The 15,790-nt window shown below is 34.6% G+C and overlaps 1 long non-coding RNA gene across 1 annotated transcript; it reads right to left on the reverse strand.

Annotated features, from left to right (window-relative positions):
• Window positions 1-13,575: 13,575 nt before the first annotated feature.
• Window positions 13,576-15,736, reverse strand: LOC115411052 (uncharacterized). Its single transcript, XR_003934168.1, has 2 exons — window positions 15,141-15,736; window positions 13,576-14,607 (listed from the first exon to the last, which is right to left on the reverse strand). It is a non-coding gene; the product is annotated as an uncharacterized LOC115411052 (long non-coding RNA).
• Window positions 15,737-15,790: the final 54 nt, after the last annotated feature.

Here is a 15,790-nt window from a genome sequence, read left to right on the forward strand (position 1 = left end):
ATATATACACACACACACACACACACATATATATATATATATATATATATATATATATATATATATATATATATATATATATATATACACATAAATGAACCTTTCATCAGCAAAAAATAATTACTTAGCTACTCAAACTAATTTTGAATAATATAAAATAGTAATGTTCTTCAAATGTTACCAAATGTTACCATTAACAAGAAGATTGACAATAAAAATTATTATATGAATGTATTTGTTGGGTTTTATATAGTATTTCAGTATTAATTCTCATTTTTACCTTCGCCAGGAGGTATTGTGAACACTTTGCTTTGTGTGTTTGCTTGTTTGTGTGTTTGTTTGTTTGTTTGTTAGCCACTTTACAGGAAAACTATTACAACCATCTTTACCAAATTTTACCCACAGATAGGCTTAGGCCCTGGGATGAACCCATTAAATTTTGGGCCGAGTAGACCAAAGTTCAAGGTCACAGCAAGGTCACAAAATCTCAAATTTTCCTATCTCTCATCATTGAGCAGTTTTCAAAAATTCCTAAAAAAAATTCAGAACGACTCCCATTAGCCTCCAATTTGATCCACCCATAGCTTATAACAATATCTTGTGTCTGGCACAAAATTGTCCACATCCACTGTGGAATGTGGACTCTGTGGACATTTACATCTAACATTGAAAATCCCATTTACCACACATTTTTCATTATAACTCAACAAATACTGATTGGAATTTAACATAATTTGACATACACATGACTGGTACCAAGCTTCAACTTTTTCTGCTGTATGGAACAACCTGGAAACTGTTTAATTTAAAAAGAAATAGTCGATCCACACATGCACACCGTTCAGGGTACCCAGAGGAGGTTTGTGTTCTCTGAACACTTGTTTATTCTGTATTCGGTACATGATGACTCATTTAATGAATTTTTCCAAAAAAATTTCAGGTACCCCCTGGGCTTCTTCCAAGTACCCCTGGGGGTACGCGTACCCCACTTTGGGAACCCCTGGTCTAGAAGGTTGTGGGGGGGCTGTAACTGGGCAAAGGTGGTGTACACCATGGACGGTCCACAAGTTATGAATTTGTATATTATTTTTATATATGATATTTTTAATGTCCTCTTACACAAGTGGAGCCTCACTGTTATTTCCATGGTACAACTTATTTTTCTACTTTTCTCTATTATTTTTACATCACATTTTGTGGTGACTTTATGCTTCTTAAATAATCTATTATTTTGTATATATAGGAATAAGGGTGTGTTATATTGTTATTTTGTTTTTATTATTGTTTTTGTTGTTATTGTTGTTGTTATTATTATTATTTTATTGATAGTCATCTAAAATAATAATTGCTACTATTTATATAGAGATCATTAGGAATGGAAATTGGGGGTAGGAGTATATAAGTTTTTACTTCTTCCTACTCCTTTTTGAGCATGTTTAATTTAATTTATTTTCATTTAATTTATTTAATTTGATTTTTTTCTCTTTTCTCTTTTGTTTACTTATCAACCTTTTATGTATCATTACTGATACTTTGTTGGTTGGTTTTGTTATGATTTTACTGTCTACATGTTTGAAATAAATACCTTTCAAATCAATCAATCAATCAATCAATCAATCAATCAATCAATCAACCTTTATTTATAAAGCGCTTTTCATGCACAGATGCAACACAAAGTGCTTTACAGAATTAAAAACAATTACACAATAACAACAGAAAAACATTTACAAAGAAAACCCCTCCCTCCCACCCACCATACTAGACACGCACACACACACACACACACACACGCCAACACACCTACACACGCACACACACGCACACAACAGGGAGACATGGCATGGCACTGAGGATCAAGGAAACGCCACCTTTGGGGCCGTCCACACTGGGAGGAGCCGCAGGCCATGCCATCGGGGGGACCAGCACCCAGGCCCCCCGACTCCGACAGACAGGTGGACCCCCACATCGAAGGGAGGAATCAAATCAAATCTGTTTAATTTCCTGTCTGCATTTGCTAAATGTTCGAGGGCATATATTTTCATTTTTTACTCATATTCCATTATAATATTGCTTTTTCTCACTGTACCATCAGCTGTCTTAATGCGTCCAGATTTAGTTCCTCTCATAGCATCCAAAAATCCTTATTTCAGTTTTGGCTAAAGTACAATTTCAGCTATATTAACTAATTTCAGTTTTGCTGTAAAATATTTTCATATAACCTACTATTTCATAAAATCTTCAAATATATAAACACTATGGCTGTTCTGTGGACAGTATGGGCTGTTAAAAACAAACAAACAAACAAACAAACAAACAAATAAATAAAAACAATCTACGTGGTGATGCAGACTTTGACTAAACACCCCTGTTTTCAGGTTCAGGTTTCAGGGACAGGAGGTTAAACTGTGATTGAAAGCTGTAATTACTGATCAATGACCTGATTCACTCAGATGTGATTCTACTCCTCTGTGAATCGAAAAGGAAGTGTGAAAAGTCCTGTATTTTCTGTAACAGTATGAAACAGTAGCATGTCTATTATCCTTACACTGTATTTAATGTTTTGATTTGGGCCAAGAGCAGAAAGCTCCAAAAGGAAGGTACAGGCTTCAGATTCTGGTGTTTTTCCTCCTGACTTTGTACAGTACAGAGACAACTGCATAAAAAAACCCTCTGTAGAAGTACTGATTCAACTTCTGATTCAAGTGGAAAACATACTCTAGAATGATCTCAGAGAATAAAGACAAAAATCACCCTTTGAAGGATATTTCTGTGAAAAGCTAAACAGCATCACATCATATTATCATAATGTAATGACTATTAAACTATGTTCAAATAAAATTAAACAAACACTGTATTGAAAATGATTACATTAACTTTGCTCCCATGAACACATCAGTTTTTGGAAGTGGCCCAGAGATGCAACAGCTCCAAAAATTATCCACTGTAAGAAAAAAAAGAGAACAGCCCAAAAAATTATCCACTATAAAAAAGAGAACAGCCCCAAAAATTATCCACTGTAAGAAAAAAAAGAGAACAGCCCAAAAAATTATCCACTATAAAAAAGAGAACAGCCCCAAAAATTATCCACTGTAAGAAAAAAAACAGAGAACAGCCCAAAAAAAGTATCCACTATAAAAAAAAGAGAACGGCCCAAAAAATTATCCACTGTAAGAAAAAAAGACAACAGCCCAAAAAATCATCCACTGTAAGAAAAAAAGAGAACAGCCCCAAAAATGATCCACTACAAGAAAAAAACAGAGAACAGCCCCCAAAATTATCCACTAAAAGAAAAAAAGAGAACAACCCAAAAAATTATCCACTCTAAGAAAAAAAAGAGAACAGCCCAAAAAATTATCCACTCTAAGAAAAAAAAAGAGAACGGCCCAAAAAATTATACACTATAAGACAAAAAGAGAACAGCCCAAAAAATTATACACTGTAAGAAAAAAAGAGAACAGCCCAAAAAATTATCCAATGTAAGAAAAAAAAGACAATAGCTTAAAAAATGATCCACTATAAGAAAAAAAAAAAGATAACAGCCCAAAAAATTAAGGCAACCACCAAAAATAAAAGCATAGGCTGAAAATTTCTAAGGCCTTCAGCTAATGTGGCTAATACTCAGGAAGTATCCCACCGGAAGTGGAGGTCAGTGCGCTGAAAATAAAGTTATTTTAAAAATGTTTAAATTAATATAGTTTGCAAAGCCGTTAAATGATTAATTAAGTTTCTGTCTGTGTCTGCTTAAGGTCAGAACTGGGTGTTAAATGGTTAAGGTTAGGGTTAGAGTATGGTTGGAGTTAGTTTTCATTGGTAAATGACCCTTGATATGATCAGTAAAGGAAAGGAAGGAAAGGAAAACACCTGATTTTCACTGGAAAAATGCAAAATACAGGTGATAATATTAGACTAAATGATGAAAAATAACTTCAGAAAGGTTAAAATCATTTGGGATCTGACACAAAAGTAGTTCTGGGTCTTTATGGGTTAATGGTTTCTTGACTAAAATTAGGAATGCTTGACAGTAATTTTTTTTTTCTTTTCTTGTGACACTATAGAGTTTTGCATACCTCAAAACTCTATGCAACAAATAGAAATATAATTTATCAAAAATATATAATTAATATAAACCTTTTATGATTGCACTTTGTGAAATTTGTATCTCCTGAAGAAGGCCTCCTGCTGTCAGACTGACAGTAAACTGTTTTTGGTGTTACTAATGTGCTGATAGAAACACATGATCAAGCACAGGAGAAGGTTTTTGGGTGTGTTTGTTGTGTATAAAAAGTAGTAATACTTTTAAACAACTGCTTCTGGTGCTGTCAAGTCCAAGAAAAGAGGAAACATGTACAAAACCACATGTGTCTTCTCTCCTGGTACCTGTCTTTATAACATCCAAAAATCCACACACTGCATTTTACTCTACACCAGTGTTTTTCAACCTCACATGGAGTCGCCTGGAATTCAGATGGGGTGGCCTGAAATTTCTAGAAATTGTATGTGTATATGTATGTGTATATATGGATATGGATATATATATGTATGTGTGTGTATGTGCACATGTATGTAGGTATGCGTATGTATGTGTATATATCAGAGGCGATTTCTCACAGACTGCAAGGGAAGCTTGCTTCCCCTAAAATTACAAAAATTAAATGGTTAAATATGTTCGGTTGTGTTGACATTTCATTGACTACAAATGTGTTGGAACACGTTCATCTCACAGAAGAGTTCGTTCAGAATCAGCTTTATCACAAATCAACAGATTCGATGTTGTTCACTTCTCATACATTCCCGTTGCGCTGTTTTCTCATTCGATCTTTGCTCAGCGCATTTGTCCGTAGACGCTCACTGTCCATACACTTCAATGGGACTGAGTGGAACAGTTTTTTTCATTGCCTCAAAACTGGACGGTAATTGGATAAATGCCACAATGTTGTCCCGCCCCTGGACGCCCCGCGTCCTTGGGGGTGAATGGAGCTGTGGGCAGAGCTCGGCCAGGCTGGATGCCGGGCCTTCACATGCTGATTGGATGATCAGTTGAAAGGCTGAATCCTGTTTGATTGGCAGCTATTTTGAGATCTACTCCTTCACTGACACAGTTCAGTTTAATACCGTCGCTCATTCTGCTGTGAAATCAGAGAAACCACTACGAAATGACTTGTTCATTTCTTGCACTGTAAATAAAACACACTCATTGGACTTCCTTGTTTCAATTTAACATAATTTCAACGTTTTCTTGTTTCAGTTACATAATTTAATCATTTCTTGTTCGAGTTTAGTGTCGTTTTGTAAATAGTTAAATCAATCATACTGTTGGCTAGGTCAGAGTGAAGTTACTATCAATTCCCTGGAAAAGACGCCTACTTGGTACGATAAGGTCACTGACCATTTTCTTAAAAAGGACCAGAGGGCCAAATTTATGATTAAATAACTTGACAGTTTTTTGGATGTAAGTCGACATGAGCTTCCCCTGTCTGAAAGACGAGCAGCCGCCACTGGTTATCTTTATTTTTTTGAGGGGGGGTGTTTTTGGCTGTCTTTTTTGTTTGTTTGTCTCAAGTTGATTTTGTGATTGTTGTTTTGGTTTGTTTTGTACTCATTAAGAGTATATGCTTTGGTTTTGGGGATTGAAAAAGTTGAAATAAAATCATATATTATGAGTTGTGAGTTGAGAGACAATCAAAATCTATAAAAAACAAACTGAAGCTGAAACTGAAGCACTGTGGTTCTGTTTATCTGTCAAATGTTCATTGTGGTCGGTTTCAGATGCTGCAGCTCTTTCATAATTCATAGTTTGAGTTCTTGTTTGTTCAGTATTAATTGTCAACCTTGTAAATCCAAGTTGGACTGACTGTACATATCCTGACCAAGCAAAATAAAATTCTCACTTTGTGCAGTAATCTACACCTGGCTTTTCTGCCTCCGTCCATAATAACATACATTAAATAGACTAAATGTCATCTAAAAGTAATGTTTATTTGCAACATAGTATAGCAAAGTATTACAGGATCAAAAACAAATTAATTTTAGCAAAAAAAAAAAAAAGTCTCCATTTTGAATGTCTAGGATTGCCAGAAATTTGTGATGTTAAAATGGGGTCATGAGCCAAAAAGGTAGGGAACCACTGCTCTACACTATAACCATCCTCATTTGCATCCACGTCCACCAATGACCTGAACCTACAACACATGTCCTCAGTGTCCTCAGCGTCCCACCCCCTCCCATCTAACTCTTGGCCGTCCCTCCATCTGACGACCGATGACTCAGCAACGGAGCGTGTTGACCGGTTCCAAGTGATCAGTTTTGTCTCATCTTCTGTCCGTCCTCGTCCTCCTCCGTCGTCTATCTCTACCCACATGGCCACTACGATTCATGCACAGAGGTTGTAAAACAAGTCCTGCCGTGCTGGAGTGATGCGTCCTGCTGTCCTGAAGAGACAACAAAGACACACACAAACATCCAGCTGGGATTCTGACATCCACTGTGGGAGATCCAGAGGGTCCTGTTCACAGTGGATGCACAGTGTGTGTTTTGGCAGCGCCCACAGTGATGGCATGTTTAAATAAAAAAAAAAAAAAAAAGCAATTATTTCTGACAACATGGCACTCATAGAACTCATTTACCTGTGTGGCTGTAAGTTATTTATTTATTTATTTTTTATCTACTTACAGCACAGGTGTCAAACATGTGGTCCGGGGACCAAAACCGGCCCGCCAAAGGTTCCAATCTGATGAATTTGCAAAGTGCAGAAGATATTAACGGTCAAGGGCATCGAACTCGAAAATAACAGCATAATAACCTAGAAATAATGACTCCAAATGTTCTTCTTGGTTTAATGTGAAAAAAAAAAAAATGACATCATGCCTGTAAGTAATGACAACACCAATTTATTCTCTTTGATTTATTGCAAAGAACATTAAACTCTGATAAACTTTAATAATAAAACATCAATAACCTGAACAAATATGAACAACCTGGAATGTCTAAAGAAAAATAAGTGCAATTTTGACAATATTCTGCCTGTTTTGTGCCTTGGTAGATCTGATCTGTTATGCACTTGTATAAATCATAAGTTGAGGCATAATATTGATCAAAATTTTCTTATAACTAGTTCTTACTTTTCTTTAAAAATTTCAGTTTTTTCAGGTTCTTTTATGTTTGGATAGTTTGTAAAAATGTACCTGTTTTTGTAATTTAATGTTATTTTTTTGCATATAAAAAATTTGGAGTTGTCATTATTTCAAGGCTATTATGATATTATTTGACTGGTCCGGCCCACTGGTGATCAAATTGGACTGAATGTGGCCCCGGAAAGAAAATGAGTTTGACACCCCTGACTTACAGCGTCCTGGTTAGAGCGAAGAATTGGTTTGTGTCTGGAATCTGGAGTGGGATAAATTCCACAACATCAGTGGTTCCCAACCATTTTTGGCTCGTGACTCCATTTTAACATCACACCCCAAACATTCAAAACTGAGACTATTTTTTGTTAAATTTTTTGTTTTCGATCATGTAATAGTTTGCTATACTATGTTGCAAATAAACGTTAATTTTAGACAACATTTAGTCTATATAATGTATGTTATTATGAACGGAGGCAGAAATGCCAGGTGTAGATCACTGCAAAAAGTGAGAATTTGATTTTCCTTGGTCAGGATATGTACAGTCAGTCCTGCTTGGATTTACAAGGCTGACAATTAACCCTTTCATGCATACTGGTCACTACAGTTGACAGCTATTCTTTAGCTGTTCTCTTGTATATTCATGGATTTTGCTATTCTTTTCATTGTTTCTTTTGTTTTGTTTTTTACACATATCTTTATTAAAGTTTTAAGACACTACATATCTTTTCTAACATGAATTGGTAACAATTTGTAGATCTCTCCTGAGCATAAACCCCCAGAATCACAAGCCCTCCCCATAGTTTTCATACAATTTATCACTAAATTCATGTTTCTGTGCGTCAAAAATTAAACGTGTGGTGTCCAGCTGAGAGGACATTTTTGTAACTTAACAAAAAATAGGTACATAAGAATTTTTGTTTTTCATTATTATTATTTTTTTGATGTATTTTTGAATTATTTTTATTTTATTTTATTTGTTTAAATTTATTTTTCAGAAGAAATTTTTCAATCGCATTGTTTTTTTTCATGCGTAAAGAAGAATAAAAACACTCAGGAAAAACATTTGATTAAGGTTCTCATAATTCGTGCATGAAAGGGTTAATACTGAACAAACAATAACTCAAGCTATGAATTATGAAAGAGCTGCAGCATCTGAAACTGACCACAATGAACATTTGAAAGATAAACAGTACCACAGTGCTTCAGTTTCAGCTTCACAGTTTGTCTTTTATGTATTGGGATTGTCTCGCTCAACTCACCATATATTTTTATTAGTAAGTTTTTATTTATTTTTTATCAATTACTAGAAATTTTAGGCGACTCCATTTAATTCCAGATGACCCTTTGTGGGGTCCTGACTCCAAGGTTGAAAAAAACTGCACTGGAGACCGATAAAAACTCGACTCAAAGTGAATGTTTTTGTTTTTTTTACAGGATTTAACCCTCATAACATCCACCAGGTCAATGACTGTTTACACGCACACAAATATTCAGTTTATTTCCTAATTCAGAAAAAAAAAAAGACTCAAAAAACAAGCTGATGACATGATATTCCTGTTTACAATTATTACTAAAGCAACTGATAAGAAATGTTGATCAGATTTGTTCTATGCACTCAGTGGTTATCAGAGTTTTTAATCACATGCCATCGACTCCTTGGTCCATTTTTCTTCAACGACAGATCAATCCCTGCAAATGTTTACTTTGACCTTTTGACTCAATATGTGTCACCACAACTGGATGACCTTCAACCAACCATCATTGTCCAGGTAGATGGTGCACCACCACACTGGGGACTGCATGGTGGTGGGTTCTTACATCAAATATTTCCAGACCGGTGGATTGGAAGGGATGGTTCAATTCCCTGGACACCTTGTTCACCAGATATCACTGCCCTGGAATTCTTTCTATGGAATTATGTTAAAGATATTGTGCAACAAATATACAGGACATCAACGACCTACAGCCAAAGATCACTGATGCCATTGACACCACTGATGAGTCTATGCTACAGCCAACATGGAAACAAATCTAGTCCTGTCTGGATGTGCTTCATGCAACTAATGGTGCCAATATAGAGGTGAATTCATCCATAAAGACCCAGTGCTGCTTTTGTGGCAGTTCCCGAATGATTTTATCTGTAGATTTAACCTTTCTTAATTGATTTATCACCATTTATTATTGCATTTTCCTCTGTATTTTGCATTATTTTCAGTGGAAATCAGGTGTTTTTCTATATTTAATTTACAGACCATGTAGAGGTTTTATTAAAACTCACAATAAGTTTAACGGTTATTAAATTAGAAACAGAAAAAACTGAAGAAAAAGGGGTTTTTTGAGCAACGATACCAATAACTGAATGTAAAAACAAGTGTCTCCATCCACTGTCATTGATCCAACTCCATAGGTTTTACTGGTGAATCAATGTTGTAGAAGATGACTAACTACGGAGCCTCTGAACATCCAAATGGGTCATATCTGATGATCATGAAAAGATGACAAACTGTATTTTACACCAATTATTTACATGTATTATCAGGATTAATGGATCATCAGGTATTAAACAGTTTAGATCAGTAGATGGTTTTGGTCGCCAGTAGCTGTTTGGGTCTTTATGGCAAGGCAAGTTTATTTGTAAAGCACATTTCATGCACAGGATAATTCAAAGTGCTTTACATAAAACATAAAAGCATCACAATAGAGGCATAAAAATGCATATAAGATGGGAGAAAGTTAAAAAAATATATATTCAAATTAAAATAGACATTAAAATCATCAGCAATAAAATATGATTTTAAAGTTCATTTAAAAGACTTTATTTAAGAGTTTAAAGGAAAGCTGCAGTAAACAACAATGTTTTCAGGCCTGATTTAAATGAGCTGACAGTTGGAGCAGACCTCAGGTATTCAGGAAGTTTGTTCCACAGCTGAGGAGCAGAAGAACTGAATGCTGCTTCACTTTGTTTGGTTCTGATTTTGGGAACAAGAAATTGCCAATTTATGAGTAAAATGAGGCAAAAAAAAAAAAAAAAAAAAAAAAACATAATTTCAATATCTAGTTTTCATTTTGTAATAATTTGCACATATTCATTTGCTTTTGTAATAAATTTGTTAAATTGTAAAAAGACTTTAACCCTTTCATACATAGTGGTCACTACAGTGGACAGCTATTCTACAGCTGTATTTTTGTATATTCATGGATTTTGTTGTTCTTTTTGTTCTTTTTTTATTATTTTTTTTTTTACACACATCTTTATTAAAGTTTTAAGACACTACATATCTTTTCTGACATGAATTGGTAACATTATGTAGATCTCTCCTGAGTGTAAACCCCCAGAATCACAAGCCCTCCCCATAGTTTTCACACAATTTATCAGTAAATACAAGTTTCTGTGTCAAAAAATTAAACATATGGTGTCCAGCAGAGTGGACATTTTTTCAACTTCATGAAAAATAGGTTCATAAGAATTTTTTTTTTCATTATTATTTTTTTATGTATTTTTTTAATTTTTAAAATTATTTTTATTTTATTTATTTTTCAGAAGAAAATTTTAAATCGCACTGTTTTTTCCATGCCTAAAGAGGAATAAAACACCTAAGGAAAAAAATTTGATCAAGGTTCTCATAATTCGTGCATGAAAGGGTTAATGGACACCTTGTATGAAAATTCCAGCACTAAAAAAAAATACAACAGTATCACAAGACTTCTGAGATACAAATACAGCCCATGTAGATGATGTGTGAATGCTGTTGAATATTACATGGACAAAGCTGGACATACCTTATATCACAGGTGTCAAACATGCCAAATCTGGCCCCCCAAAGGTTCCAGTCCGGCTCGCGGGATGAATTTGCAAAAATTACACTTCAGATATAAATAATCAAGGATGGTGAACTCATTTGAGTTCAGGTTCCACATACAGGACAATGTGATCTCAACTAAAATAATAGCATATTCATACATTCCTTCATTTTCTGAACCCGCTTTATCCTCACTAGGGTCACGGGGGTCACTTGGAGCCTATCCCAGCTACATAGGGGTGAAGGCAGGGTACACCCTGGACATTTCGCCAGTTCATCGCAGGGCTGAACAATAATAGCATTATAAGCTATAAATAAGAAAATTTTGAGTCGTTAATAACCTATAAATAATTATTCCAAATTTTCTTAGTTTAACGTGAAAAACATAATATTACATTACACCCATAAATAATGACAACTGCATATTTTTCTCTTTGCTTTAGTGTAAAAACTTACATTAAATTATGAAAATATTAACATTTACAAACTATCCTTTAACAATAAAATGTGAAAAACCTGAAATTTTGTAAGTAAAATTTTAACATTATACTTCCTGTTATTAAATGTTTTGTGCCTTTGTAGATCCAATCCATAATATATATGCATGTATAAATGGTAAGTTGAGGTGCAATACTGTTAAAATTGCATTTATTTTTCTCAAGAAATCTCAGTTTTTTCAGGTTATTCACATCATTTTTGTTTGGACAGTTTGTAAATATACATATTTTCATAATTAAATTTTGATTGCACTAAAACAAAGACAAAAATTTGGAGTCACCATTATTTACAAGTTATTATGCTATTATTTCACTGAGATCAATTTGGGCTCAATGTGACCCCTGAACTAAAATGAGTTTGACACCCCTGCCTTATATGATCCAGGTTAGATCTGCTGCATGCGTTCTTCATCCTCCTTCATGAATATCAAATGAATCGTCAGTTGTTCGGTCCTCATCACGTGTGTTTGTAAAAGCAGTGCCTTCTCATGACATGTCTATTTTCGTTCCCTGCAGCAGCTTGTATTGATCCTCTATTTATTAGCCTCTCAAAGTGCTCTTGTAAACCAAATCAATGCTAACATGTTTGTTTTGCATAATCCCCCCTTTTGCAATGTTATTTGGCAGCATCACAGCCTTTAATCTCAGACACATAAGTGCTTTTGACGTTGTGGACACTGTCTGTTTTATGTTGATTTCATTATGCAGAATATATGAGGCCAAAATATTAATAGAGACTAGACATAGATATATTTCCTCTGACATACATAAGGAATAATATCACCACAGCCAATAATTATCCTAGAATTGGAAAATAACAGCGCTCCAGTTTTCTGCAGGGGTCTGGAGTCAGCACTTGATACTATCTTCCTTCCCCTGAGTTACCATTGATCTCCGTCCAAAAGACCACAACAGCACATAAAAGCATTTCAGGACAGTCGCCAAAACGTGCATATACTAAAGTGGTTGTGATGTTCAGGGCTCTTAAAGGCCCGCCGTTTCTTCTACTGCAACGTCTTCATGGAGCACATCAAGGTGAGGCAGGGATGATTAACGAGCACAAATGCATCATGGGAGTGCCTTGAGTCAAGTTTCAAAGTGAAGATTATGGAAGTAAATCTGTCATCAGATTTTGACATATAAAAGCCATTGAATTTCTAGCACAGATTTTTTTTTGCACTGAAATTAAGTATCTGAATTTTTTGCATCAGAATTTTGGCATCTGAATGTTTGCATCTGAATTTATTGCATCTGAATTTTTTAAAATTCTAACTTTATGAACATGGTTGAATTCAGAGACAAACAATTCAGATGCTTAATTTCAGTGCAAAAAAAATTCAGATACTTAATTTCAGTGAAAAAAAAATTCAGATACTTAATTTCAGTGAAAAAAAAATTCAGATACTTAATTTCAGTGCAAAAAAAAATCAGATACTTGATTTCAGAGCAAAAAAATAAAAATAAAAATCAGGTACTTAATTTTAGTGAAAAAAAATTCAGATACATAATTTCAGAGCAAAAAAAAAAAAAAATCAGATACTTAATTTTAGTGCAAAAAAAAAAAAGTTCAGATACTTAATTTCAGGGCAAAAAAAATTCAGATACTTAATTTCAGAGCAAAAAAAAAAAAAAAAATTTCAGATACTTAATTTCAGTGCAAAAAAAAATTCAGATACTTAATTTCAGTGCAAAAAAAATTCAGATACTTAATTTCAGGGCAAAAATAATTCAGATACTTAATTTCAGGGCAAAAAAAAATTCAGATACTTAATTTCAGGGCAAAAATAATTCACATACTTAATTTCAGTGCAAAAAAAAAAATCAGATACTTAATTTCAGGGCAAAAAAAATTCAGATACTTAATTTCAGTGAAAAAAAATTGAGATACTTAATTTCAGTGCAAAAAAAAAAAAAAAAAAAAATCAGGGCTACAAATTTAATGTCTTTTATAATTCAGAATCTGATGACACAGATTTACTTCCACAGGTTTGCAGTTGGAGTAGCGACACTTAAGAACGGATTGAAAACGAGCCTGAAACGTTGGGAGGTCTTTGTTTTATCGTGGTTCTCAGCAGGTGTAGTTTGGGTTTGAAATGCAAATGTGAACACAGTCGAAACGCTACTGAAGCACATTAGCAAAACACAAACGTTAAATTTTGTATAAATATTTATTGCAGAGGAGGTATCTTTTATGTACATGCTATCACAATATAACACAATATAAATCTACCAAATATTCCCATATATTGATGCTATAAGCTTGTCATAGAGCAATAGTTATAACAAGCACATAATACAGTGGGTTAGGGACAGTATCACTCACTATACAACTTGTAACAGTCCATAAAAGTCCATAAAAGATCAATTTTTTTTCTTTTTTGTTCTATCAAGGGCAGTGAAACATCGGTCCTACTAATTTCTTGATTTTCATGCAGAAGCCACAAGAGCAAGATTTACAACGTTAACAGCATTGAATAGTAGGAGTAGCAATAGTAGTAGTTGTATTTGCCATCGGGTGACTTGGTTTGGTCACAGAGAGAGAGAGAGAGAGAGAGAGAGAGAGAGAGAGAGAGAGAGCGAGAGAGAGAAATCAGGGTTAAATAAAAGCAGCTAGCCGACAGAACGCACCATGGGAGAAAGATAAAAGATCCGATTGTTGGACAAAGAGCTACAGGACACAGTATTGTCTATGTCATGATGGTACAAGAACGCACATCCAAGTCAATGGTTGAGGTTCATCGATTCATGAGGATACCGCTAAAATACAATGAGAATCTCCAGAGAAACAGACATTAAGACACTTTTGTTATGTATACACAATTCAGTACACACACAGATATGGACTGACTGAACCGAGGGATGCTACGGCGGCAAGCACACCATCTGAAGTTATGCGAAGGGAAGCGACAGAGTAGACTGGAAGAAGAAAATGTGGCATAGTCCATGGTGTAATGGTAGGATGGTGCACTGATATGATGCTCTGATCTAAGGATTTTATTTGCACTGTAACTCCTATTGATCTGGAAAGACTGTAAAAAGGTTCATACGGTAAACAAGTTTTGACCCAGAAGCTAAAAAATGAAAAAAAGTCTACTAAAACGGAAGATATTGATAGTGTTGCTCTTTTAACATCCACTCTTTTCATGATTAGGGTGAATAACAGAATTAGTGGGAACCCTCTAATTGCTCAAATATAACTTGCGCGTAAAAATTTTACCCAATGGAAAAACGACAATTTCGCCCAAAGTCTCATTTTTCGGTTAAAAGTTTTTGCGCTGGCAAGAGGTGGTTTTTCAGGCGTATCACGCAAATTGCAATGGAAAGACCTTTTTTTTCGCAACTAGAGTCACGTGAATTAAAAAACCCGATGTCGACGTATGTTACAACAAGCGAAGAAGAGAAGAAGAAACATGTTGCGGTATGTGTGGACACACCAGGAAACCCAATCATTTTTAATTTAGTACAGGATAGAGGGGTAATATATAATAATAATAATGAACATATCTGGAAATCAACACTATATTTAAGTTCGTCGCCATGTTTACGGAATGACTTCTTGTGTCATCTCGCGTTAATAAATAAAAAAAATCATCGCGTTTGTGATTGAATGGAAAACCCGACATTACGCACTTTTTTTTTTTTTTACATTTAGCAAATAACGGTAAAGTTTTGCGCAGATGTCCAATGGAAAAGTGCCAATTTTCGTGCTGAAACATAACTTTAACTCCATAAGTTAAAACATGGTTCATTTGTAACCTTAACCATGAGCTAGTAGTTGGGTTTGGTTCATACAGATAAGGTCAAAGTGGATGCATTAGTACATGTGGCTGGAACACTAACCCAATCAACGTCATCAAACATGGCTCAAATGTAGCCCTAAACTTAACACTAGTTTTAGGATTAGGATTTGATTTATAATAGAAGTAGCTCAGACTGAAATGCATGTATTGGACTGGAATTTCTCCTTGTTTCTATGTTTAACACGTGGCTGAAACACAATCCAAACTACCAAAGCACGTGTCAAGAACCTTTACAGTCTATAGAACCAGATTAAAAAGAAACTGGAAAACTGATTTAACCCACTTTGTTTTTTTTTTGTTTTTGTTTTTTAACCACACTTCATTATCATTAGTTGTACTTGCATTTCGGTTTCAGTAATTCAATGTTTGGGGTGTTTTTAAAGCACAGCACATCTACAATAAGTAAAACAGTTGATTTTTTTTTTTTAATCATTTTTATCGGGGCACATTTATGTATTTATTGTGTAATTGTGAAATCTCCACTGGCATATGTCAAGGCTCATGTGACAGACTTCAGTTTTGTTTTTTTAAAGTTTGGCAAAAAGGCGTCGAACTAATATAAGACACAG

Source organism: Sphaeramia orbicularis, chromosome 20 (assembly GCF_902148855.1).
Source record: "Sphaeramia orbicularis chromosome 20, fSphaOr1.1, whole genome shotgun sequence".
Classification (NCBI taxonomy): domain Eukaryota; kingdom Metazoa; phylum Chordata; class Actinopteri; order Kurtiformes; family Apogonidae; genus Sphaeramia; species Sphaeramia orbicularis.